Genomic DNA, 9,091 nt, shown 5'->3' with positions numbered 1-9,091 from the left:
GACTATAGGTATGTGCTCCCATGCCTGACAGAGATAGAAGATTTACAAGACATCATAGAAATGTGATATTTGTAATACAACTGCCAAAGATATCTATAACTGGTTGCTTACAATTTATATCATTTCATTAATCCAGTTAATACCATGATTAACTGAATAACCGAGGAGAACAATCTCTTTGATTTAGGCAGATTTTGTTTTACTTTATTTCTGAAACAATGCATCCAGAGGCCTTTAGTTCAGAATTTGTAGGGTCACTGCCTTCAGATTTCTGAGGTATGCCAAAGCAACTTGCCATGTGTTGGGATTGCTGGTCTGAAGGTATAGAAGACACCTTGTACATGTCAATCACAAGAGGATGCATTGTTGGAGAAGGGGCTGCCTTCCAGGTCTGTGCTCGTTACTTGTACCACAAAGAAACTCAGGCAGACTCTATAAATCTGGTTTTCCCTTCTCTCTCATGACTCCTTAAAGTAAGGCTTTCAGCTCCATTAAAATTCACCACTGAAAAACTAGGGGTGAGCATTAAAGGTCAAAATATTTATGGCTAGTTATGTCTAGTGAAATTGAATCTTCTCTGCAGTTAGAAAAGAAGATAGAAAATCTTCATGCCTATATTAAATGTTAGAATTTTCACAGTTTTTGCAAGTCTACTTTCCCTAAGTTCTCTTCTAGATAAGATTTATCTCCCTTTGCTTCATTATGCATTTTATTTACAGACCCATTGCTTTGGGTGTCTGAATAGATATATAATATGAGCCATTAATAGCATTACAATTAGCAAAGATCTGTATCAGCAAACATCTTGGGTAGTCAAAGGGAAAGTAAGACAGCAAGGAACTATTTCATGAATGAAATATAATAATGTCTGAAGTTTAAGATTCTGTAAGTATCTGGGAAAATGATTCAGTCACTAATATGATTCTCACACAATCATAAGGACTAGAGTTTGATCTCATAACCAAAAAAAAAATAGGTAGAATAATAAAACTGATGTGGCAGAATGATCTATAACTCTAGCACTGAGGAGGCAGAGACATTCAGGTTCCTGGAGCCTGTTGGAAGGCAGCCTAAAAAAAACCCACTAGCTTCTCGTTCACTGGGAGATTTTGTCTCAATAAAATAAGACATTTGATATTGGACTCAGTCCTCCAAATTCAACATCACAAGTGAACATTCACACAATCATCCATATATTCAAAAGTACACAGTATATACTGTCTCACACACGCATAAATGCACACAAATCCTATAAGAGGCACAGAGATAATCAAGATCTAGTAGTGGGTACCTTCACATACAACTTGAGAATATAGATGCAAAATTTTACTAGTAAGACCATAAAGAACACTTACTGGACTCTGTTGTAAACTAAAATAAAATATCTCATAACCCTACAAATTATTCATTCCAAGATTTTTCATGAATAAAACTACTTGGCATGCGAGAAAAAGAGCTCATTCAACAGAATCATGATCCTATCAAAGAAACATGGAAATGAAACTTACTTACACTATCTGCTTCTCTCAACCTGTCTCTTCATATTTACAAAGTCAGAGTCCTGTAGTTGGCTTTGCTGTCAGCAGGGCCATTCATAATGAGTAATGCACCACCATAACCAGATATTATAATTAGGTTTAATATACATATGTATCTCTGGTATTTTATGCTAAATATTTTCTCCAACTGCCTTAATTTGTGTAAGACTGCTGACTGTTATATTTTCTGACACTGAATCATCTGATAAAATATTCTGTGCTTTGTTGGGTATGCTGGTGCATGCCTTTAATTATAGCACTCAAGAGGGAAAGACAGCAAATCTCCTGAGTCCCATGACAGCCAGGGCTACACAGAGAAACCTTGTCTAGAAAACAAACTAACACAAATCCAATGATATTTAGCATGACACTTGAAATGGCTCCTTACTCTTAAACTCTAAATCTCCTTACAATAATTTGAATAGGATAAAGAGCATCAATCCATTCTTCCAAATGCCTATCTAAACCCACTTTTATGTTCAACACATTAGTAACATTTTTTTGCTAAATGATTAACAAGAGTAGCTGTCTTAACTTCTTGTGTCAAAGCAATTGCAGAAGCAGTGGTGCTAGCAATTAATGTAATTAAAGCTGTTATACCAGCAATAATCAAGCCCACTGCCCTCCTGCTTCTGCTTAAAGCCTGACTCATTTCTTCCAGTATTTGAGAGCTTTTTTCAGAAGACCAAGTTTCAGTGATACTCGGGACACTAAAAAAAAGTTGGCTGATAGACCTCCATAACTGACTTTACAGATTTCAGCACACTAATGCAATTAGAAAGTTTACAATCAATGCAACTTACATTAAATACTGTAGAAGAAAAAAGTATTTTTAACTTGACAATTAAAAGAGCCTTAACACATGTACTAACACTTGTTTGAAATCCAAATCCTGTACCAAGTTTATTTCTTCTAACACATCATCGTAGAGAACTGCAGCTAACTTCCAAATATGTCTCTGAAGATGCCCAAAACCATCCTTCCAAATTAAGACTGTTATTTCTAATATTGGATTGTTTTTTAGACCAGGATATGCTTGTATCTGAATAAGTGGTCACATTTAAGAAAAATACATTAGCCATTATAACTTCTCTTTTTGAATCTCTGTACCACAAGGTCTAAAATGTTGAGGCAGCTTGTCCCATCAGGGGTATGGGTAAGCAAAGGTGGGTCAGGAACGTATGTCCAATATAGCTTCCCAGTCCCCATTGTCAGGGCACTCAGCAAGCTTACAGCAAGCTCACTAGCCCATTTTATCCTTGGAATGCTTTTCTTCCTGTCCATCCTGTTGAAGCTTGTATTTAATAACATCAACATGTTGCCAGCCAAAGTACATGGCTTGAACCTGAAAATGGACCCCCAGACATAGTTATTAAATTAACAGGCTAGAAAGCCAAGGACAGGTAAGATTCAGCACAGAGCCTTACCAACCTAAGGCAGAAGTGCATTGCTTTTGATAATGCAAATTCTACCATGAGTAAGGAAGGTGTTCTTCTCAGAATGACCTAAGACAGGCTCAGTGTTGTTTATGAAATATAAAAGGGGGAGAGGTAGCGAGCTTTTGGGGCAGCTTGGCAAGAATCTGACATGGACCAAGGACAAGAAAATGAGCTGCTTGGCAGGAATCTGTCATTGGCCAAGGATGAAGAAATTGGCTTCAGGCAGGAATCTGACATTAGGCTAGAACAAAGAAGTAATTTCAGGCAGGAATCTAAATTTCAGGCTAGAACAAGGAAGTAGACTTCAGACATGAAAATAACTTTGGAATAGGACAAGGAAGTAGGCTCAGATATTTTGGTAATCCTGATTAGCCTTTAGAAACAGTGATCAAGGGAGTGTTTACAGAACTGTTTATTTGCCTTGCTTGTTCTTTGACTATTTATGTTTATTGTCTTTCTTGTTCCTTGACTATTTGCATCTATTGTATTGCTAGTTCCTCAACCTAGAATTGACCTTAATACTTGCATGTAATTAAAATGGTATAAAAGCAAAAAGGAGGAGGGGAATGGGACAGGGGTTTTCTAGGGAGGGGAAATAGAAAAAGGGGATGGCATCTGAAATGTAAATAAATAAAATATCCAATAAAAAATTAAAAATTAGAAAAAAGAAAACAGAAAAAAAGCAAAAAAAGGAGGAAGAAACAACAAACAAAAACAGTGCTTAACTCACTTCTATGAGGAAATATTTAATTAAAGCACTTAATTAAGAAGTGCTAATTTTGGCTCACAGTTTGAGGACATTATACATCTTGGCAGGGAAGGCAAGGCAGTAGGAAAAATGCAGCTGCTCAACGGGCACCCTAATTCAGGAAACAGAGAGAGAGGAATGATGGGGCTCAGCTCATTTTTTTCTTTGTACTCAGTCCAGAACCTCAGTCCATACAAGGTGCTGCCCAAATTTAAAGTAAGCCTTCCCACTTCAATGAAATTAATCTATAAATTACCTCCCAAAAATGTGAAAGGGAGATTTATATCCTGTCACCTTTACCATATTTACCATCAAGAATTAAATGTAGCTAATTTAGATTGCAACCTAAATAATTAAACTTCTTACTGAACATCATGCTGCCAGCTCAACCTTTTGTCATAGATTTTATTGGAAACTCATGTAGTTTAATAGACACTTGTATGTTTTTAATCAATTGTGTCTTACTTTTGTCAGTGTCTTCTAATATGTCTAAGTACATATCCCAATATGTATCTGTATTTTCTGACTGAAGTCTCATAAAATCTTTAAGCATTTATAATAGTCTAGTCCTTTCCATGGTCAACAAGCATGCATACCAATATATGCCAGAGATCTACTTGGTTCTCTTTCCTAAGGAACAACCCATTTTGTTCCTTAAGACAAAGCATCTCTTGTTAAGTAGGTTAGACTGAATTGCTAGCAAATTTCGGATCTGCCCTTCTCTGCCTCCCCAATGTTGGGGTCAAAAGTGCCTGCTCTACATCCAGCTTTTTCATGAGTAATAGAAAGATGGAATTCAGGTCTCCATGTGTGTAGGACAAGGGCTTCATAGGTAAGTCACCTTGCCAGTTCAACACATGGTTCTTTAAAAAGTTTTACTTATTTGTAAAATAAATTTTATTAAATTAATTTTAAATGTTGAAAGTTTCAAAAGCTCTTGAAACCACACAGTTGAAATCTTAGTATCACATGTTGGTACCGCCTAGCAAAGAGCTTACCTACTTCCTATTGTTGACATCCAATAACCACAGTCCTAGTTAAAAATGTAAAAACCCAAGTACTAGTGCACTGCATCATACGTTATTGTCTTATAATGGCTAGTAAATCAAATTATATGACCATTTATTAATTTAAATCATTGACTTTGCTCTAAATCCATATTTTTAATCAATCTCTTCTCGAATTTAAAAACAAATATCTAAGATTCATGTAAAAGAGTCTTATGGTCAGCCTAGAAGAATTCATTTTATCCCTAGTGAAATACACCAGAAAAGACAGATAAGCTGATTTAAGCTTGTGGGTAAGGGGAGGATTAGTCTTCTTGGGCTTTCTTCCAGCATACAATTCAGACATTTAAGCATTTCCTTAAATACAGTACCAATGATTTATTTTTTTTCCTTCAAATGTGGAAAAGTCCTTCAGAAGACAGAACCATGAGCATGCATATGGATGATGACTAAAATAGCTATCTTGTGAAATTGTTAATACGGATGTGATTTTTATTCAACAGGAGTACTGATAAGATTCTGACCTGCATGTCAGCTTCCTTTGGTATGTTGCACCTCTGTGGTGTTAGGCTCTGGAGGTTATTCATTGTTGGGGAAGCAGTTCTTCTTGCCTTGCCAAAGTCTAGAGAGTTCATGATAGTATCATTATTTTTAATATTCATTTTTATTGGATATTTTAATTATTTACATTTCAAATGTTATTTCCTTTCCAAGCTTCCCCTTGGGAAACTCCCTATCCCATCCCCCCTTCACCTGCTTCTATGAGAGTGCTCCCCCACCCACTCCCTCACTCCCGCTTCCCTGCCCTGGCATTCCTCCAGACTGGGGCATTGAGCCTTCACAGGACCAAGGGCCTTTCCTCCCATTGATGCTTGACAAGGCCATACTCTGCTACATGCATGGCTGGAGCCACAGGTCACTCTATTAGTGGAGAGATTACACATACTATGACACCTGTGTTGCAAGCATGAAGTCACTGTGGAGTTGATTCTGTCTTTCTAGCTTTATGTGGATCCTGGGTGAACTTGAGTTCAATAATCTTAAACTTTCAGGTTTGTATGGCAAGCTCTTTTGTCTGCCATCTCACAAACAACAGACAATATCCTCAATGTTAAACATGACTCTGAAAAGCAATAATTATACGTGAATATTATTTTCAAGTTAAAAATAAAAAAATAGTTTCTTTTTATTAAAGAGAAATAATAGTTCTGTAATAGATTATATAAATTATCTTATATAATATATATACATACATAATAATTGTATAAATGAGTACAAAATAAACTGAAGAATTTTCTTTTGTTTATTTATATAATGAATATCATTTAATTTTTATAATAAAACAAAATAGACAAAGAAGAAATGGTTCATTAGTATTCAAGTTAACAGAGTATAGTAAAAATATGTTCAGAATCACATATTTTAAAATATCCAGTTGTATAAATTAGAACAGGTTTCTAACGTCAATATACTGTTAGGAAATAAATATTAGGCAAAGATTTGTTCAATGCATGCATCTTCATTTGTGTGGATACCTGTGCATGTATAGTATTGACCTATAATATCTCAGTTTGATCAGGCAGGACATCAAGAAAGAACCAGGGACCTGCATGTCAACATCTTATTAGTGCTAAGATTTTACTCCTGTGCCACTAAATCCACCTTTTATACTGTTTAACACTTTATTTCTTACTATGTGTATGTATGTGCATGTATCATATCATGTATGTGGAGGTGAAAAGACAACATATGAAAATCAATTCTCTTCCTCCAATCTGTGGGTCCAAGGACTCAAATTCAGGTACTTAGGCTTGGCAGCAAGTACATTTATCCATTAAGTCATCTTGTTCCACTCCTTCTATATGGGTTGTACTAACTCAGATCCTAACATTCATGTAAAAGTATTTTACCACTTGAGCTCTAATCCTTGTCCCTTTTCCTTATTATGCTTAGATGCTTCTAAACACTAACTGGAGTATTTTACAAAGAAATGATCCTTTCCACATTGAACCTTGGTATTTTACACATCTTTCATTTCCAGATATGAATGTATTTGTCTTGTTCACTTTGCTCTTGGAACAGCAGTGGCAGTGATTTAAAATTGAAATGAGTCATTTTGGAATAGGCAGAACAAATGTGACACTTTTCATGTTCAGACAGTCAAACTTCCCATTTTGAGTCAAATCATAATTGTTTTATAAGTAACAGTACAGAAATTAAAAACAAAACAAACAATAGAAAACTCTGCCCAGAGTGGAGAGTTTTCTAGGGTCTAGTGTTGTTAAGGAAAATATTCTTTGAAGGCCCTTAAGATGCTGTTTCTGGGGAAAGCGGAGCCAGTGCTCATCTTTGATTCTTTCAAGAGACCTGGTGAAAGAGGTAATGAAATTATTAATGATAACTCAAAGGTGAAGTAGCTGTGAGATAACAGGATGCCAGTTCAGCATTTGTCACTCAATGGGCCAGGTCATAGGTGACTGTAAGAGACATCAGAGTCATACCAACCTGAAGTGATACATTTTGTATACATGAATTAAGAGAAAAGGAGAGAAGAGATATCAGTGTTCTCAAATATAATCATGAAGCTAGGTTTCATGTCAGACAACTGCAGGGACTATGTAGAGAATGTTGCCTGAGAAAGCTGGGACTTTCATGGTGAGTTGAATTTGCTGATCAACAGAAGTGGGGTGAAGTTTTTCCTTCCCAGACCCATTCTCTGTTCTCCAGGTCCTTTCATTGGTGGTTTCTCATGCTTTGCAGTCTCCTCAGGGGATAACTGTCTTTATAAAAACTAGTACCACTACTGTCTCTCACTGGAGTTATTATGACACATTCCAGTGGCAAGGATAATAGGGATTCCAAGAAAACAATTGGAAGCACAGCATTCTTGGTCAAGGAGAGAAAAAAGAATTGATACTCCCTGCGAAGCACTTACTCAATATTCCTTGATGGGCAAGCATGGGAGGGAATGGGCTGGAGACATCAGGATAAAGAGTCCAATAAGGCCCAAAACACTAGGCTAAGGCTGTAAGTTAGAACCTACTAATAAATTTTAACATTAGTACCCTAAAAAGTAACACAAATAAAACTAGTAGACATCACTTAGTGACAATGTGAAGCCTCCTTCTTGCCTCTTTCAGATGCTGTAGACTTTTTATATCTTCAGTTTTCAAACTGAGGGCTGGGGATGAGACCTGGTGACTACTTGAAGCCTGTGGAAGTCTTTCATTGTGTGAAAGATAACTGCTTTGCAGGTCAAGGTTCTGTCCTGGGATTTTGGATTCTCTCTCTAAGTTAGTTTCTCACTTCTGTGACTACATACCTGACAGAAACACCTCTAGATAAAGGGTTCATTTGGCTCCAGTTGGAGACTACAGACTACCATGGTAGGAATTGGAAGAAGAGAAATGAGTGCTGGGAGCCTGTCCAGACCTTTGCAGAACAGACACTTGTTGTCCTGGACAAGCTACCTATCTAGGTGTGGCACAAAACTGTTGGTCTTCTCAGATTCCTTTCTTTCTTTCTTTTTTCAGAGAGTGTAAGGGTACTAACCATTCAGATGTTCACAGGTGAGAACATTGAAAGGAAACTTAGACTCTCTCCTCTGTGCCACTTACTGTCACATATGTGACAAGGTAACCATACCTACAATGCTTCCAGAGACAGTTTAAAGAACATTTTAACATTACAGTTATTACAGAATTGTATATATATATATATGTTGGGTGATGCTCTAAATTCTTGCCTTAATTTCCCTAAATAAGGAATAATAGCCAGGAATTGTAAGCCAAATACTCTTATTTCAGAAGTATGCATCACAGTAAGACAAATGAAACTAGGACAAGAATTTTCTCCATTTTGGGCACAATGGGAAAATTTAATATATGGGTCACAGAATAGCAGATATTATTCACAGTGTCCTAATTCAGAAGAAGGGATTATTTATAAACTATGGGAGAAACTTGAAAGCTTTATATCATGACACCAATAGACAATGAGCAAGTTATTTAAAGGAATTTCCAGAAAATCAAAACAAACAAAAAACTCAAAATGTTTTTAAAAAATGTTAAAAGAGATCAGCCATACTGAAAATCAATAATGTATATTTAAGTAGCAATGAGAATTTACTTAGTATTTATTACCCTGGCAAGAAGCACGGAACTGAGTAAAATCAGGAATGTGCATGTGCTGTAAAGCCAGCTGGTAGAGACAGAAATTAAAGCTACCTGCCACAGTGTGCAGGGAACCAAGATAATTCTAAAAGAGGTCACCATGGAAGCACATTTGGCAATGGTGCATGGAGCTGTTTTGTGAACTTACACAAGCATAAGTTATATGTACACATACATTACCTGTTGA

The 9,091-nt window shown here is 36.3% G+C and overlaps 1 non-coding gene across 1 annotated transcript; it reads right to left on the bottom strand.

Moving 5' to 3' along the window:
- Positions 1-8,267: 8,267 nt before the first annotated feature.
- On the bottom strand, positions 8,268-8,399 carry LOC114634761. Its single transcript, XR_003713378.1, has one exon. It is a non-coding gene; the product is annotated as a small nucleolar RNA SNORA17 (small nucleolar RNA).
- Between the last annotated feature and the right edge of the window lie 692 nt (positions 8,400-9,091).

This window comes from Grammomys surdaster, unplaced genomic scaffold (genome assembly GCF_004785775.1).
Source record: "Grammomys surdaster isolate TR1022 unplaced genomic scaffold, NIH_TR_1.0 1087, whole genome shotgun sequence".
NCBI classification, from domain to species: Eukaryota; Metazoa; Chordata; class Mammalia; order Rodentia; family Muridae; genus Grammomys; species Grammomys surdaster.
The sequence above is the reverse complement of the archived record's forward strand: the minus strand, read 5'-3'. Positions and strand labels throughout refer to the sequence as shown.